Raw genomic sequence first — 20,045 nt, 5'->3', positions numbered from 1 at the left:
AAAAATGTACTGTGCTCACTGACATCCCTTTTTTCTCTTTTTAATTAATCCAATTACAATGACATTTTTCTGAGAAGAAATATAAAGTTCCAATAATAAACACAGTATAGGTTTGCACAGGAAAAGTTCCTATAGTAAACACAGTATAGTTTTGGGCAGAGCAGAATGCACCCCCTTGCCGGCTATGCAGGGTGCAATGGACTGATTGCATAGCTGAATGAGCTATGATACCTTTGTCTCTTCCATATCTGTCAGAAACCAGAATGGCACACTATGTTCAGAATAGAACATAGGTCATGATTTAAAAAGGTCTTTTTCAAGCACACATGTGTGTTTTTAAACCAGGAAAGAGCAGATTAAGTTGGAAATAAAATTCTTGTAAACTGGCTCAAGCTGAAATTCATAATTTGTTGCTGTAGAGAAATATTTTGCTTGGAGGATAGTTTTCCTAACAACGAGTCATACTCTGGTTTATTTTGAGATTTATAGTGCCTCACCAATTAAACAAAGTTTGACATCTTCCACCATATGAAACATTCATTTACATACTTAGAAGTTCAGCTCACAGAAATTGCTGTAATATTTGACATGAGTTAGAAAAGTACATGTGAAAGACTTTTGAGTTTTTGTAGTTTTAATGGAATGATTTAGCAAATATGTTTTCATTTTCTATTAGCAACATACCACTTATTAAAAAACCAAACAAAAGATTATACAGTATAGGATCTAAGCATATGGCGTATACATGGGTCAATGGGGGAATAAATATTATGATAGGTAACAATATAAAACTCTAGAGTGTTCTAGGCTCAACGGGTGAATGAATGAGGTATAAAAGAAGAGAGACAAATATACAATTTTCATTTCATTTTCATTTTTAAAGATGTCATAGAAGTAGAAATTAAGTTGCCAAGAATGCCAAAGGCCAAGCCAAATGTATTGTGCACTTTTAGCCATAAGAATGTCAAAAGTTAGACCATATGGTGTTGGAGGTAATGTCATCACTTCTGAAATGAAAGAAGTTTCTTTCATAAGTAGTGAAAAGATTAGTATAGTAGTCTATAAATAGCTGTTTTGAAAATTTCTAGATTCGTAGGATAATCCTTTTGGCAAGCACCAGAGTTTTAGCTTGCACAGTGACAGTATGTTCTTAATAATGTTTTCTGTTGAATTTTTAGATATTTCAGGCTGGGACTGATCTATGTGTATGTATCTAAGGGTCAAACTAAGGATCAAGTTGATAAATCTTTGCATAATTATATCAATGTCCAGTATTGAAAAAAGATTTTTCCCTGAAAAGAAAATGATAAAAGTCGTTTTTACATCGTAGAGGGTGTAAGGTCGGTAAACTGTGTAGTCTCAAGGGAAATTGGGTAATATATCTCCATGTAAGTAATTTCGATGAAGGAATATCTTACAGGAATACATCTAAAGTGGCTCTGGATCGGTTTCTGTTCCTATCACACTGATTCGAAAAGCCATTATATTATATACTTTCATGGACGTTGAGGCAGCTGTGTCTCTTGGTTGTGAAAAGAAATGCTATTTGCTTGAAATTATTTACAATATTTGAATTTTTAAATTTCTCAATGTATTTTAAATATATACTAAGCCTGGGCAGAGTTGGCGGAGTTTTACTCTGTGGAACTCCACAATGTGCCAGGAAAAACTCAGCCACTGCAGAGTTCTGCCAGTGGCAGAGTCTGTTAAGACGTGCTGCTCACACGGAGTTTGTCCTGTGCTGTAAAATGAACGTGAATGGCACTAAGCGTCACGCCAGAGGGCGCTGCCACTTTATTTGCTGCTTGAGTAGACCTTCTACTTGAGTGGCAGTTTCCTCAACATGAATGGCAGATTTTTCAACGCGAGCGCCCACAATGAGAAATAGTGCCAGGAGGAGGTCTAGCATGTTATTTTTTCTCACAAACAGTCGCAAACTTACCATTGGCGAGCCACTCAAGAAAAAAACTCCACTTCGCATCACTTCGCTGAGTTTTTCAGAAGTCCGCATTAGCGCGCGAATTGGGCAAAACTTCACAAACTCCGCCGGCGGAGCGGAATTCTTCACCCACCGCTGATATATACTTGAATACACTTGGGAATACTGGTACTGGCATCTCAGCAGTGTGCTCCCTTTCCCCATAAAATACTGATACATTTCAATATTTGTTTATATGTGAGGAAAGGCTAGTGACCCTTAACAATGGTTTCTAGTGCATAGGACACTCACTTTTGAAAACATACAAATGCAGAGTATGACAACAAAATATTAAATAAATACACAAACAAACAAATAAATTAATTAACAAGTAACTCACAAATGATTAAATGATGGCCTTAGTTACACTGGATTTATATCCACCTCAACTCTCCATTAAGGGTGGAAGTTTCTTTTATGTCTGTCTATAGTTCTTTTAAGTGTGCCAGGCTACTCACTTTATAAGGCACAGTATGAAAGGAAATACAAAAGAAAAAATATATTTTTTGAGAAGTTATTGTAGTTGCTTTAGTGTTGGGGTGATGTGGTTACATTTGTTTTGATTAACAATGAAAAAGGCAACTGCATGCAGAACATAAAACCAGAGTTTAGCTTTCTGGGCATTTCCCTCTATTAATGTGAGACACGACATGAACAGCAGAGCAAATGCTTCTGGGATGTAAGAAAGGCCCTTTTTGTACCATACTCTCTGGGCTTTGGTTTTCACACATAGGGTAAGTGTGAGTCTTTGAAGAAGCCTAGACCCTATTCTTAGAGGAAAAGGAATGGAAAGAAGCCATTAAGTTTATGTTGAATAGTCACACTGAGATATTTAGCTTATTTTGCCTTCATCAATGACCACAAATTCCATGTTGGTTGATCTGAGCTCTAGGTTCATGGTGTATATCCAAGTCTGAAAGGTGTATTTGCTGCATATAAAGCACTGAAAGTCATGGATGCCATTGTTGGTATTATTTTCCCAGAATATCAAGGCCTGAATATCATCTGACAGAAATATTGTTAACAAAAATATCGCTCAATTAAAATTAACAATAGATCGGATAAAGAACCCCCTACCATACAATATAGGGATATTGGAAGGTACCGCAGTGTTCCATGACCAAATGGAGAAACGAGGCTGAAGGCCTACCTCCTTGTAAAGATTATTGACCTCTGAGGTCACATGCAATATCCATATCATGTACCACTGGGTTGCTTTATTCCTTATAATAAATGATCAGACCATCAACTTTCCAACAAACCACTAAAATCCTTGGTGCATAGCTCTTTCATATGAAAGAGAGAGCTTGTCTGTAAAATTTCCAAATGAAGCAACCACAACCGCAGTCTCCTGACATCTAACTCCATGAATTCTTTGAATATAATGGACAAGGAAATACAGAACACCGATCACCCGCTTCAGGAACTACTCAATGAAAACTGTGACTCAATGACAGAGGTACCAACAAGCCCATTTAAAGGGTCAGCAGCTGTCACTCCATTGGGAAGTAGGAGAGCTGCCCCAGCTGAGATCGTAGCTCTCTCTCCAACTTTCCTGAGCCAAGCAGTGTTCAGGGCAGGCGAGGTGAATGCGGGTACGAGAGATCAACTTACCAACGTTTGCCTAAGTTCTGAAATTAAGACAACATATCAACTAGATTTCAAAGATATGTTAAATCTAATCCTCGAAGAAATACGAGACATGAAAAATTTACAACAAGTAGAGATTGCTGCGCTCCATACAAGATTAGGAAAGATGGAAGAGACAATGGCTGGACTCCCGAATAGACTACAGGAGGTGGAGTCTCGGGTCTCAACGCTAGAGGATCAAGTATTTATTGCAATGGGAGAGGTCAAAGAGGTTAAAAAAAAGACACTTACTGTTGAAGCCAAGCTGGAGGAGCTCGAAAATTATTCTCGAAGATCGAACCTCAGAATTGTTGGGGTTCCGAAAGGGCTAGAAGGAGCCCAAACAATCCAGTGGGCGACCTCATTCATTAAGAAGCAAGTCCTGCCAGAACTTGATGGAGATCTCACAATAACAAGAGCTCATCGGGTACTAGCACAACCCTTTCCTAATTCTACTTATCCTAGAACAATACTACTTAATTTTGCTGACTATAGGATTAAGGGAAGAATTTTAGCGAGGGCGTTCCGGCAGAGACAGTTTCCAGTTACGGAGACCTGTAAATGTAGAATATTCGCAGACATGACAGCAGCTGCTGCTCGTCGGAGGAAAGAATTTGTTAAAATTCTTCAACTATTTAAAGCGCATGGCGCCCAAGCTACAATTGCTCATCAATCAAAACTTAAAGTGCTGGTGAAAGGAAAGTTTTTTCTATTTTCTGATTTGGAAGAGGCTCAGGCCCTGTTGAAGGAAATTTCGGAAGGTTCTAGTAGATGATGGCAATTGGTAGATGTAATGTAAATGTAAGAGATTCTGGGGGTGAGGCGGTGTGAGGTGGGGGAAGTTAAAAAAAAAAAAAAATGTTTTTTTCTTGCTGTTGCTTTCACCCTGTGACTTTATGGATATGCCTAGGGATTTAATTCGACTGTGGGTTCAAGTAAGTGGCTAAGCATATAAGGTTGTATAACACTCAGGACACAGGAGGGTGGGGGATACAAATTAATATACGGCAGATAAAAAAAAAAAATTCAGAATGGGCGGGATCTGGGGATAAGGGCGGGTTCATCCTGGGCGTAACTCCAACACGCCCTTAAGGTTTTTGGGAGGGTTGCAATGTGGGCTGCGTGGCAGCTAGGGGGTTTTCCACAATGCAAGGGGAGGGCAAGTGGTAGGGGGTGGGGACTGGGAGGACCCTGGGTCAGTAGAGGGGGGGTGTAAAAGCAAAATAATAATGAGCAGAAGCCGAGCAGAAGCTGAAAAGGTTAAATTAGCTAAGCAAGGGAAGGTTAAAATAGGTAGACGATGGGTAGGTTATGTTTTTTCAGGCAATTGGTGGAAAGTAGTTAGTGGAAGGAAGATGGAATTATATAGGAGATGACAAACTTGTGTAGTATTTACTCTCTAAATGTTAACGGGATTTTAAATAAGCAGAAATACGGAGGCCTGATTAGATGGCTTACCTCCCTGACACCTCAAGTCCTGTTCTTACAAGAAACACATTTAAAATCAAATTCTCCAAATCTATTTCTTCCTCGTTGGTTCTCTCATGTTTTTTTCGCCTCGGCTGGACTGGCTTGCAGAGTTGCTATATATTTTTGTAAAAATCTTCCTTGGGAATTTGGTCAAATAGTAAGAGATCCTCTGGGTAGATGGATCTGGGTTGAAGCCAGATTAAAGGGCGTTACATTTAATTTTGTGAATTATTATGCCCCTGTAATGGATGACAACGTAGCTGTAATTAAAATAGGGGAAATACTACGGGGGAGACCGGGGAAAATCATTTGGGGTGGAGATTTCAACTTTATTCAAAACTTAAAAAAAGATGCCTCAAATAGGAAAAAAAAAGAGCTGAAACCCCAAACCAAGAAAGCGCTAGAAGGCTTAATAGCAGAACATGTTTTAATAGATCCTTGGCGTGATGCTAATCTCTTTAAGATGGAATTTACTTGTTATTCCAATAAATACAATACAGCATCCAGAATTGACTTTTTTTTAATAACGAAATCTTTGGGGTATAAGAGTACACAAATTTTGACAAACCCTTTCTCGGATCATTCCGTAATAAAAGTAGAGATCAAAATTAATGAAAAGGCGAGATCAAGATCCAAGTGGCATGGATCGACTCCTCTTACAGGATAGTCAGTGGGTGAATAACACGGAGGAGTGGATAAAGGAATTTTTTAACAGAAACGAGAACACGGCAGATATATTCTCTGTATGGGGGGGGTTCAAAGCTGCTCTAAGGGGCCAAATAATAGCCTATTCGGCCGCCCAAACGAAACAGAGGAGAGAAAAAATTAATAATCTCCAACAGAATGTCGAAAAGGCAACAAAGGCAGTAAATAAACGGACTGCAACGTTAGAGGAGGATAAAAGACATCTGATTAAAGCTAAATGTGAACTGAAAGAATTTTTTATTATAGAAGAGATAGCTAGCTCCAGAGCTTACCAGCAAGGAGTGTATGAAGAAAACCAGTTGATTGGTAAAATGCTTGCTGGTGCTACTAAAACTAAGCAAGAGTCAGCAATGATTACCGAAATCATGGACCCCAGAAATAATGGTCTTTTAACTGAAAAAGGAGAGATTGCGCAAACATTCTTGGAACACTACACTAAATTATACGCAACTGAATATCAGGTTGGAGTAGACCAGATTGATCAATTTTATGAGCAAGTCGAGATACCCAGTCTTACAAGAGAAATGGCAAAGCAGCTTCAAATGGATATATCCAAAGATGAAATAGAAAAGGCCATAGGACTAATTCCAGGGGCAAAAGCCTGTGGAGCAGACGGACTCCCGATTGAGCTATATAAAACTTTCAAGAAGATACTAACTCCCTTTCTTAAAAAAATATTTACTTATATCAAACACGGTGGTAAGGTTCCCAGAACTTTTACGGAGTCTATTTTGATTAGTTTTGTTAAAAAGGGGAAGAATGAAAAAGATGTCAATTCGTATAGACCAATCAGCCTTTTGAACGCAGATTTTAAAATATTAATGAAAATCTGGGCCCAGCGCTTTACACCTATAGCCCAAGTTTTAATTCATCCAGATCAGACTGGGTTTATCTCAGGTAGATATATGTCAACAAATACCCGGTTTTTAATTCAGACTTTAGACTTTGCCTCTGTAAATAAATTACCCATTTTTATCACAATGGTCGATGCCGAAAAAGCTTTCGATCTAGTGAATTGGGAAGCTCTTTTTATTGGTTTATCCAAGTTTGGGTTTCCTAGCCAAACTATTAAAATGCTAAAGAATATATATCAAGGAGCTCACGCCAAACTAATTATAAATGGTGAATCAATTGGGGAAGTAGAAATAAAACGAGGGACAAGGCAGGGCTGCCCCCTTTCACCTATCTTGTTTACATTTTTTATAGAGCCATTGGCTTGTAGAATAAGGGATAATCTCTTAATCAGAGCTCCCATTGATGGAATGCCAAAAATGAAATTATTTTCAGACGACATAATCTTGTACCTATATCCGGATGAAATGAACTGGAGCAAAGTATTAGCGGAGTTTAGAAGATTTGAACAAATTGGGGGATATAAAATAAATCAAAATAAAACAGAAATGTTAACATTAAATAATGACTATAATTTTTTACCCCCGAATTTAAAACCCCAGGCGATGAAAACAGATCCAATAAGGTATCTGGGTATTTATGTCTCCAGCCAAGTTGATCTACTTTATAGCTTGAATTACTTGACAATGAAATGTAAGATCAAAAGTTTATTGGACAAGTGGTCTATACTACCATTGACTTTGATAGGCCTGGTCGGGCTTTTAAAGATGTCTATTCTACCCTTATTACATTTCTTATTTATTAATATTCCTCTTAAGATAAATGTAATTTTTTTTAAAGAAATCGATTCAATGTTCAGAGAATTTATTTGGAATAACAAGATCTCCAGAGTTAAACTTTCCACACTACAACTAGAAATAGACCAGGGGGGATTGGCTCTACCTAATATCCAAATCTATTATGAGGCTGCCCTTCTGGACATAACTGCCCGTCTACTTGATTGTAAAGATTTGACAGAAATATTTTACTATGAAAAAATGCTTAGTGAGTCTGGAACACAATTATCAGCCTTTCTTAAAACAACCGAACTACCTAAGAAATCCCGCTATAAGACAATACGAGACTTCTCCAAGCGCCTTCTATGCTTTTTTAAACAAACTAACTCTTCTGGCTACATTTTTTTAAATCTCGAAGAAATTAGAACTATGGGGCTGCAGATGCATTCTCGCCTGTTAACAAAATGGAAGGACAATGGTTTTTTTGAGCTAGGGAGCTTTTTTATAGTTCAAGCCTTTATGTCCTGGGAACAGGTTATAGCCAGATGTGGGAATATGGAGAAACCTGGATTTTTGGAATATTTACAGATCTCGCACCTGATTAAAAAATATGATATCTTCCCAGACCAGGTAGTAGGGGGACTTGTGAACGCACTCTATAAGACGAGATTGAAAGGCGTAGGTAATTGGTACTCTCTACTTTTAAAACATAGTTTAGCTCTTTTAGTTGAAATTTTTTGGGGAAAAATCAGTCAAGAAACTAATTGCAAATTCTCCCAGCAAGAGTGGCAGCAGATTGCATTAATGGGTAATAAAGCATTGAGAGCGGCCAATTTCAAAAGGATGGCCTTCCTTTCAAGGTGGATGGCATACTATACTCCGGCAGTATTAAATAAGCGTCATGCCGGGGTTGTTAATAATTGCTTTCGGTGCCAGGCCTTGGGAGAGGGAGACTGGCTACATATCTGTTTTACATGCCCAAAACTTCAGATTTTTTGGAATACGTTTTTTTTAGCTATAAGCACTGCAATGGATAAAAATATCGACCCTGAAACAGAGGTAGCACTGTTTGGGATCTCTAGAGTAAGAGCTGACCTAAATAAAGCAGAAGCAACGTTCGTGGCTATTGGCGCTGCAATAGCACGGTCATTGATTTTACAAAAGTGGCGAACAGAACAGATTCCTACCTACTCGGAATGGTTAATTAAAATGTGGAGGACCAGGAGATATGAAGAAGCATATGCCAAGCGGATTGGGGCAGTAAAAAAATGTATCTTGGTTTGGAAATTTTTAGATAAGTATCAAGCTATATACATTTTTTTAGTATGGTAGAGGCACAGCACTTTAGCTCTAAATACCTTAGCATGCTGCACTTTAGGACTTTCGGCCTTCTCAACACCCCAGGATAGCTTTAAAGCAGCCCTAATAAATGCCAGATCTGTACCGAAGCATGCCCAGCATATCCAGGACTTATTGATAGATGACAATTTAGATTGTCTCTTCATTACGGAGACATGGCTTAAACCCTGGTGCACCCCTGATGTGGTTCACACCCTGCCTCCTGGATATGAAATACAAAGAGTAGATAGAGAGAATGAACAATGCGGGGGAGGAGTGGCCATTATATATAGGGACTCCCTCAGCTGCTCGACGATACCACTGCAAGAGCTAACAGATGCAGAAGGGATGGGTTTCATAATTAAAATTAATGATAACTTCTCCTTCTCGGGGGCTTTGATCTATCGCCCACCAGGACCCTGTGCTGGCTTCCTGGGTAACATCGGAGAGGTGCTCAGCCCATTGATACTTAGATATTCTAATTTCACTCTGATGGGTGACATAAACATCCACCTAGAGTCCACAACCGATGCACCTGCTGCCTCCTATCGGGAAACCATGGAGGTTTTGGGCCTCACTATTCGAGACACCCTAGCCACCCATGAGGCAGGGCATACAATAGACTGCATTGCCACTAACCTAGACACTTTGACAACTAACCCCCTTAGACCCCAAATTTGGACTGACCATATGCTGATTCCTTTTATGCTTCCCCTTATGTCCTACCGAGAAAACGATCATAAAAAGGAACACAGCAAGGTCACAAGGGATGAATGGAAAACGATACTGTCCCACCCAGAACTTATAACTATAGCCAGGAACTGTAGACCCCAGCTGGTAGTACCTGTAAATCCCATCAGTTTCAGAACATGGATGAATGATCTGAAAGGTACAGTTGGGCAGGGAAAAAACAGAACGAGGCAGGGTAGAAAGAAAACATCTGCACCCTGGTTCGATCGAGATCTCAAAGATAAACAAGGGGAGCTTAGAAGAGCTGAACGAAGCTGGCGGAAATACTACTCTAGCCTAGAACGTAGCAAATACAAAAGGATAAAAAATGCCTATCATGCGCTAATTAAACAGGCTAAAAAAAGGTACTTCTCGTTGGCAATAGAAACAGCCAGCAGCAAACAAAAGGAAATATTTAAAATTGTAAACGGCTTTAATAAGCCTAAATGTTTAGCGCAGGATATCCCGCCCTCGCAGGCACTCTGTGATAAGATCGCAGATTTCTTTGAGGGAAAAGTACAGGGGCTGACGAAGGACTTCGATGTCCCTATATTAGAGCCAAGAACAGAGGATGATATAGTGAGGCAAGGGGCCACGCAGTTGACAACTTTCCTTCCAGTTAGCCTGGAGGATACCAAAAGAGGAATTCTGGCAACAAAATCCGGATCCCCCTTCGATCCATGCCCAGTTAGACTTTTACACCTCATTGTGGACATTGCCAATCCAATAATAAATGCCATTGTCAACACCTCACTGTCCACAGCCAAAGTCCCCCCAGAGTGGAAACTGGCAGCGGTGAAACCACTGCAAAAAAAACAACTCCCTGACCCCACCACATTGTCGAACCTACGACCCATCTCACTACTTCCGGCTCTGTGCAAAGTCACAGAGTCAATTGTAAATAAACAACTTACTCGTTTCTTGGAAGATAGTGATGTATGGCACCCCAACCAGGCAGGTTTCAGGGCCCAACATTCCACCGAATCGGCCCTCCTGTTCACTACAGAAACTATCCGCTCAGCCCTAGACCAAGGCAAGAAGGCCGTCCTGATTTTATTAGACCTATCGGCGGCCTTCGACACGGTCTCACATGCCATCCTATTAGACCGGTTAATAACATCTGGTGTCACAGGGACAGTGCTTGAGTGGATAAGAAACTTTTTAAGTGACAGGAGGCAAGTGGTGACCCTGGGGGAATTCTGCTCCAGTGAAAAAGCGCTGTTGACGGGAGTTCCGCAGGGTTCGAGCCTGAGCCCGACCCTGTTTAATGTTTATACTGCACCCCTGATAAAACTAATATCGTCATTTGGCATAGACGCTATAGCCTATGCCGATGACACACAACTTATCCTGGTAATGGATAAGGATAACCAAGCCTGGGAGGATAAGCTCAAAGGTTGCCTAACGGCCACCTTTGAATGGATGCGCCTAAATCACCTGAAATGCAACACAGGTAAAACAGAGATCATGCCTATAGGCCCAAAAAATGAGTTCACCCCACGATTATGGTGGCCAGAAAAAGCTGAAATACCACCTCATACAACCAACTCGGCCCGTAATCTGGGGGTGCATTTTGACTCTGACCTGTCTTTTAGACAACAAGCAGCTAGAGTGGCAGGCATGTGCTTTGGGGTAATAAAGGGACTGAGAAAGTTCTTTGATCTTTTGCCCCTTGAAGCAAGGAAAACAGTTACGGTTGCACTTGTAACATCGCGCATCGATTACTGCAACAGCCTCTATGCTGGTACAAATAAAGTTGTCACACACAAACTTCAGATGGTGCAACATGCAGCAGCGAGGCTGGTTCTAAAATGGCCGAAAAGATCATCTGCAACCAAAGCCCTCAAGGCATTACATTGGCTGCCCATTATAAAAAGGGTTTTGTTTAAAGTACTGTTAATTACTTTTAGAGCTGTTCACAACCTAGGCCCGTCCTATCTGAGGAAAAAATTCAGCAGATACTGTCCAACCAGAGCACTGCGTTCTTCAACGGCCAACCTGCTTACCGTCCTGAGTTTTAGACTCAAAACTCAAGGGGGCAAATCCCTGGCGGTACTGGGAGCAAAAGCATGGAATACTCTTCCCCCCCAGTTGAGATTACTGGATAAAGAAATAGACTTCCGTAAACATCTAAAAACCTGGATCTTTAATCTCCAAGATATAACTGCCAGAAGCCTAGTGTAATTCGGGTTCTCGGTCAAGTAAGCATAGGGACTACCTAACATCTGGTGGTCCTTTCTGGGCGCCTAGATGCTCCTTGGAGCGATTGCCGCGCGATACAAATTGGCACTTACATTACATTACATTACATTTACAATTTGCATTTTTGCACAATTTATTGTAGATTTGATGATACAGATCAAAACATGCCGGGACAAATGAAGGGGATAAAGCAAATGTTTCTCTTATTGTGGAGCAGAGGCTATCAGATAAATTGTTGCACTTTAGCACATGGCACTTACGCATATTGCACTTTAAGAAAAATTTGTATGTTTGCACAATTTACTTCTGATTTGATGAAAAGATTAAATACGATGATAATGAGAGGTGTGGAAAAGTAGAAACTTTTCATATTATGGACTGCAGGTTAGTAGATAAACTGTTATCAATATAAAATTGAAGTCTAGTAGAAAGCCTCACAGTCCTGTACATTGCACTTTAGTAGTTCTATACTTTTTTAGATTATTTATATGGTATCTATTTTAGGTATTTTGTCACAATTTATTGTTGAACTGTCGAGGGCCCAATTGCACTGCACATTGCACTTTAGTAGCTCTACACTTTCCGTATCCCTGATTTTAGATTGGCATGTCAGGATGTGTTGTTCCAGTTGTATACATGTAACAGAAAGAAATTGTAAAACTGTTTCAAAAATTATCTTTCTTTCTATCCTGCTCTATTCTGCTCAAATACAAAATATGAAAAAAAAAAAAAGAATGCCAAAGGCCAAGCCAAATGTATTGTGCACTTTTAGCCATAAGAATGTCAAAAGTTAGACCATATGGTGTTGGAGGTAATGTCATCACTTCTGAAATGAAAGAAGTTTCTTTCATAAGTAGTGAAAAGATTAGTATAGTAGTCTATAAATAGCTGTTTTGAAAATTTCTAGATTCGTAGGATAATCCTTTTGGCAAGCACCAGAGTTTTAGCTTGCACAGTGACAGTATGTTCTTAATAATGTTTTCTGTTGAATTTTTAGATATTTCAGGCTGGGACTGATCTATGTGTATGTATCTAAGGGTCAAACTAAGGATCAAGTTGATGAATCTTTGCATAATTATATCAATGTCCAGTATTGCAAAAAGATTTTTCCCTGAAAAGAAAATGATAAAAGTCGTTTTTACATCGTAGAGGGTGTAAGGTCGGTAAACTGTGTAGTCTCAAGGGAAATTGGGTAATATATCTCCATGTAAGTACTTTCGATGAAGGAATATCTTACAGGAATACATCTAAAGTGGCTCTGGATCGGTTTCTGTTCCTATCACACTGATTCGAAAAGCCATTATATTATATACTTTCATGGACGTTGAGGCAGCTGTGTATCTTGGTTGTGAAAAGAAATGCTATTTGCTTGAAATTATTTACAATATTTGAATTTTTAAATTTCTCAATGTATTTTAAATATATACTAAGCCTGGGCAGAGTTGGCGGAGTTTTACTCTGTGGAACTCCACAAAGTGCCAGGAAAAACTCAGCCACTGCAGAGTTCTGCCAGTGGCAGAGTCTGTTAAGACGTGCTGCTCACACGGAGTTTGTCCTGTGCTGTAAAATGAACGTGAATGGCACTAAGCGTCACGCCAGAGAGCACTGCCACTTTATTTGCTGCTTGAGTAGACCTTCTACTTGAGTGGCAGTTTCCTCAACATGAATGGCAGATTTTTCAACGCGAGCGCCCACAATGAGAAATAGTGCCAGGAGGAGGTCTAGCATGTTATTTTTTCTCACAAACAGTCGCAAACTTACCATTGGCGAGCCACTCAAGAAAAAAACTCCACTTCGCATCACTTCGCTGAGTTTTTCAGAAGTCCGCATTGGCGCGCGAATTGGGCAAAACTTCACAAACTCCGCCGGCGGAGCGGAATTCTTCACCCACCGCTGATATATACTTGAATACACTTGGGAATACTGGTACTGGCATCTCAGCAGTGTGCTCCCTTTCCCCATAAAATACTGATACATTTCAATATTTGTTTATATGTGAAGAAAGGCAAGTGACCCTTAACAATGGTTTCTAGTGCATAGGACACTCACTTTTGAAAACATACAAATGCAGAGTATGACAACAAAATATTAAATAAATAAACAAACAAATAAATTAATTAACAAGTAACTCACAAATGATTAAATGATGGCCTTAGTTACACTGGATTTATATCCACCTCAACTCTCCATTAAGGGTGGAAGTTTCTTTTATGTCTGTCTATAGTTCTTTTAAGTGTGCCAGGCTACTCACTTTATAAGGCACAGTATGAAAGGAAATACAAAAGAAAAAATATATTTTTTGAGAAGTTATTGTAGTTGCTTTAGTGTTGGGGTGATGTGGTTACATTTGTTTTGATTAACAATGAAAAAGGCAACTGCATGCAGAACATAAAACCAGAGTTTAGCTTTCTGGGCATTTCCCTCCATTAATGTGAGACACGACATGAACAGCAGAGCAAATGCTTCTGGGATGTAAGAAAGGCCCTTTTTGTACCATACTCTCTGGGCTTTGGTTTTCACACATAGGGTAAGTGTGAGTCTTTGAAGAAGCCTAGACCCTATTCTTAGAGGAAAAGGAATGGAAAGAAGCCATTAAGTTTATGTTGAATAGTCACACTGAGATATTTAGCTTATTTTGCCTTCATCAATGACCACAAATTCCATGTTGATTGATCTGAGCTCTAGGTTCATGGTGTATATCCAAGTCTGAAAGGTGTATTTGCTGCATATAAAGCACTGAAAGTCATGGATGCCATTGTTGGTATTATTTCCCAGAATATCAAGGCCTGAATATCATCTGACAGAAATATTGTTAACAAAAATATAGCTCAATTAAAATTAACAATAGATCGGATAAAGAACCCCCTACCATACAATATAGGGATATTGGAAGGTACCGCAGTGTTCCATGACCAAATGGAGAAACGAGGCTGAAGGCCTACCTCCTTGTAAAGATTATTGACCTCTGAGGTCACATGCAATATCCATATCATGTACCACTGGGTTGCTTTATTCCTTATAATAAATGATCAGACCATCAACTTTCCAACAAACCACTAAAATCCTTGGTGCATAGCTCTTTCATATGAAAGAGAGAGCTTGTCTGTAAACATGAATAAAAATAGAATCTTTAGTGCCAAGATAATTACATCAAAAAGCTGTTAGATATTTGCTGCCAAAAAATATTAGAATCAATATAATACTAGTAAGTATTTTTACAAATACACACAATAACCTGGAAAGGGTAGAAACATGAAAAAATATTCTAAATTTTCTATAATCATCTAAAGAGTGTAAAAGTAAACATGTCACCATAAATAGCTCCTTTCTGCTCACAAACCGAGCAGAAGAAAGAAAAGCCACGTTTCATTTTTCTTTCTTTAAACTGCGGCTTCAATTATGCTCCATGACCTGACCTGTTTTTCCCTTCCTTCTGGTAGCAGGCATTGTGACGTCAGAACACAACTGTAATAAGTTAATACAGTCGAGCGGCTACATTATTTGTTTATAATAATGACTAGGTGCACCACAAGTCACCTATTATAAAGAAATTAAAGACAGGTGTTTATATTGGTTTTGCTTTTTCTCATGTAGTATAACAATGTTATAGCATACACTGTAAAATATGGCTTGAATAAGGGATCACTAACACCAATTAAAACATTTGAAATTCAAATGACATTGACTAGGCTACACATTAAATATTCTAATTTCACTTTATTAAGAAAGTGTTGAAAAAAACACAATGCTGAAATATGTATCAGAAGATGTGCATTTCATCTATAAATCTTATGCTGATGAACACCTTAACCCCTTCGGTGCCCGCCCCTTTCCCCGCCCTGTGCCGGCCGTTACATTAGCGGGCGGGGTTTGTGACGAGCTGGACTCGTCATGGGCACAGCGCCACCGCGGCCCATGACGAGTCCAGCTCGTCACGGGCACCGAAGAGGTTAAACACAGCTTCTTCTTATATAAATATACCCCTTGTCATGATAACATTAGATTTAAACACAACATTTTACATACATTCCTGTTCGAATTTAATATGCATATGCACTGAAAGACCTGAAAATGTAATAGCATTTAAACCTCAGGAAAATATTAGCTTTTGGAATCATGAAATAGAAGCACCTTGCTAAGAATGATATGTGCTGCGGTATCAAGCCATTAAAAGTAGCTTGCTAAAGTTGTGTGTGAGTAACAATCAGAGTGCAGATTCACAACCAAAATCAGTTCTACAGTGTACTGTGAAATAGTGAATCTACTAGAAAATTAAAAAACACATTACATCATTAGTGTACATCATTAGTATTGAAATCTGAGGACCCTTCTGAGAAACACAAAGAAGCTGGGAACTACGGCCTAAGCAATTTTGATGATTTGAACCTCAAACAATACACAAAATGTGGAAACTAGCATAAACAAGCATTCATCAAACAAATAAACAAATGCTGAAATATTTTATTTAAGTCACAAATATATTTTAAAAAATACATATATAATGGGAAGGGTGAAGCTTTTGTAAATTCTTTTGAGGACATTCATCGTCCAAACTATATTCTGTTGGATGTACTCGCACTGCTCCCATTAAGCATTCTGAGGATACCAACTTAGTTATTAGTCTCCAATTTCAAATTTCTTCATTCTTAAAGAACGTTGTCAAACTTTCAATGTTCAATTTTTCTTCTTTATTTATATATACGGTATTAATTTCTTAATAGTTCTTAATTTTCTAAACAGTTGTGAACCCCTGAGAAGCCCCACGGGCCACAGGTTCTGAACCACTGCCTTAAACAATTACTGAATTCAAGTGTAAGTTTATATTAGCCATCAAGTTGGAGAAGATAAACATTACCAAATAATTGACGAAACAGAACTGAGGCCTAAAACAGTGGTTTTGACAGAATGAAATGCAATCCAAATTCAGCAAGTACCTGACACAGACATCACTATATATTATTTTCATCAACGTAGACAGAAAACTGCAAAGTAGTCAATTTGAAATATATAAGTGTTTTTGGATTTGCAGCCACGCAAAACAAAGACAAAAGTTGCCCTATAGGGTGAATTGCAGTGCAACTATAAAACCAGCAATGGATTACGCTGTTTTTTTTTAGATATTTTTATTTTTTACCAGAAAATAGCCAAATAGGCAACATGTTGCAAAAAATGTATGGTCCATAACGCTGTGCACATCAATCGCCCCATGGTCTAAAACAACAGCAAATGAAATCTCATCATAATTGGGAAAAAGAAATCTGTATTGAAATGTGAGTTTAATACATAGTCATCTATCTTTGATTTACACACAAAGGCAGACTCTAATCCTCGGGTACACATACACTTCAGACCAATTGACCTTTAGAATAATGAAGAGAGGAGTGAACTACCCTGAATCATAAACTTCTGCTGGCTGGAAAGCACCTAAAACAGTTTTACACAAATTGGGGGTTTGTTATTGAGAAGCTTGAAAATATTACAAGAGTCATGCTTTTTATTATTGTGCAAGTTATCAACATGCAAACTCCTGTAGCTTCTCTAGCAGCAGAGAGTTTGAGCTTTTGTTACCCTTCCTACATTCAATTGGGCTTAGGTCACATGTTTGAAATCTGAACAATATGCAACTGGTCTTTGATTTCACTTGGAACTGTGATAGCTGACGAGCCTGTTGTCAGTGTTAGCATTTCATTGTCAAATCTGTTAATTTGGACATTTCGGCAATCTGCCATGGCTGCTTTTCGGCGCATGGGTTTGGGTCACACACATAAATGTCAAAAGCTTTATGTGGCTTACATGGTGTGTTTGACTTTTACAACACCTGTGAAGTTAATGAATAGTTACAATGAATCTACGCAAAGTCAAATCTGACAATGAGTTTGCAAAATGGTTTACAAGCTTTAAGGGAGAAGCACAAGCAGTAACAGCTGGTATTACACATTGCCCCACTGCCAAAATAGAAAATGCCAACAGCTAAGTTCATAAACAGCCTAAAATCCAGGAACTGCAAGGAAAAGGCATATTTACTATAATAGCACAGCAGACATTATTGAACTACTAAGAATAGAGGGGCATAAATTCGCAAAACGGGATGTATGAGGCAAAATCTCATCGCAAATTTAAGGAATCGCTAATTTAGCGATTTCTTAAGTTTGCGTAAGCATTTAAGAAATCGCAAATTGCGATTTCCTAAATGATATGTAACACGCACCAAAGTATTGCGAATTATCCTTAAGAAATCGCAAATTACCACCCACTTCTAGTTGGTGGTAATTTGCGATTTCTTTTAAAAATGCACTTTTTGTAATTTTACAAAGTGCCACGTGGCGCACATACATGCCCTTAGGGCATGTATGTGCGCCATATGACCACACATGCTCATTTCAGGGGTGCATCAGGGTGTCATCTTGACACCCTTGCACCTTTATAATTATTCTCAAATTGCGATTAGCAAATTGCAAATCAAAATTTTAGAATTACTTCCCATTCATTCCTATGGGTCTCCTGGCCCATAGAAATGAATGGGAAGGTATTCCTTAATTGCGATTTCGCAATTTGTTAATCGCAATTAAGGAATTTTCAGAAATCGCAAAAGTTTTGCGAATTTTTAAATACATCCCGTTTTGCAATTCTCAAATAGCGATTCTTTAAGAATCGCTATTTGAGAATCGCAAATGGAGATGTTGATACATATGCCCCAGAGATTATAATGACAATTTGCTTCTATATCACAAAAGGCAAAAATGTATAAAAACAATGGCAATTTCAAGTTATAAACAGAACAATGCATTGAATGAACAAACAAAAAGGTACTACCAAATTTGCAAGCGCCCAAAAAATAAAAATAAAAAGGCAAACAGTACAATAAAGTTGTAAATGTTGAGAATGTGGGCCACTAAATACAAGCACATCCGATCAATTTCCTGTACTCCTGTACTCCTCAAGAAAAACACGATACATTTATGCAAATCCAGAACGGAAGAACTGGATATTCTAAGGGGAAATTTTGAGGGGTGGGCTGTGACTAATCAGAGAAGGTTAACTCTTGCGGTTGTAATTTCTAGTCTCTTACAGTGTGAAAATCAACCTTGGCAAATTTGCTGAAAGGATACCCTGAAGGACAACCATAAGGACAACCAGAAGCCCTACCTTACCTGTTTTAGAATCTAGTAGACAACCTAAACAAACCCTGTGGCTAAAATAGGAGAAAGTATGCAGAAATACCTTCAGTGCTCCACTAATATTCTATCAGTGAATTGAACCTCGACAACCAGTATACACTACACTGAGACAACAGTGCCACTAATCATATTCACCAGCTGTATCAGCATCACTGACAAATAAGTGGTGAAGACTTTCTCCACGTTAGCGGATGCACCATGCCAGTCTAGGATCTGGATTAGGGAATATCTTCTTGTTTTCCAAAATGTTGTTCATTATTAAAAGATAATAGCTGAAAAACAGCTGAGAATGTGCATAAATATTGAGACCAATACTGACATCCAATATAGTCGAGTGTTATGAGTGCAGCACACCAACTATGTATTCCTGATGTTTGCCACCTCCATGTCTCGCCTACTCTTCTTCTGACTACTTCTGCAGTCGAGGAGCCTCACCATCAAGGCAGACACATAGAGTGAGTCCACAGATATTTAAGTACCACGACCAAACCTTCCACTTGCAATAGCACACTGTGGCTGACTAAGCGATGACATTAAATTGTCATTTATGGCAAAATGTTGCTTCTTGTGAACTTGTCTCTGGCACAGTGATTAACTTTTTTTACAGTAAACTTCAAGTCACACCACAAACTTCATTAGCATGTGATGTGCCTGTTCTTATGACTCTAGCTTAATGTCAATTGTCATGTTATGTACTGCCAAATAATGTTCTAAAAGTAAGGTTGCAAACAATTACCTACCAGTCCTGTCAGTTTATGGACATAATGTTGGGTTTATCCACAAACGTACCGCTTGTCCCATCAGCATCTCTTGTACCTATAATTGTCCGGGTTCTCTTCTCAGTTTTCACTTTTCTGTACTATGCTGCTTGATGCGTTCTTCAGCAAGGGCATCAGCTATAAAGGCTACACAACTACATCAATGAATGCCTAATCAGTAGGCAGGAGCGTTGTGCAAATTGGTCAACCATGGACACCTCTGTGCAGGAGTGCAAATTTCTAAAGTTTTAGAATGTTATAGGAACATTAGGGACACTGATGCTTCAACAGGTGCTGTAAATTTAACATGGTTGATTTCCACTGAAATGCAGACTTTAAGAACAATTGATGATGTAGTGGGCTGTTAACTCGTTGAAGTCATTATACGTAATGCAGCAGTAATTAATGACTGTCCTCTGAGTACTGTCTG

The 20,045-nt window shown here is 38.8% G+C and overlaps 1 protein-coding gene across 2 annotated transcripts in view; it reads right to left on the bottom strand.

The window, feature by feature from the left end:
- The window catches only part of SLC35F4 (solute carrier family 35 member F4), a 527,883-nt gene that overhangs the window by 107,826 nt on the left and 400,012 nt on the right, over positions 1-20,045 (bottom strand). The window lies entirely within an intron of this gene.

Source organism: Triturus cristatus, chromosome 9 (assembly GCF_964204655.1).
Source record: "Triturus cristatus chromosome 9, aTriCri1.1, whole genome shotgun sequence".
Taxonomy (NCBI): Eukaryota; Metazoa; Chordata; class Amphibia; order Caudata; family Salamandridae; genus Triturus; species Triturus cristatus.
This window is presented reverse-complemented; position numbering and strand designations above follow the sequence as displayed.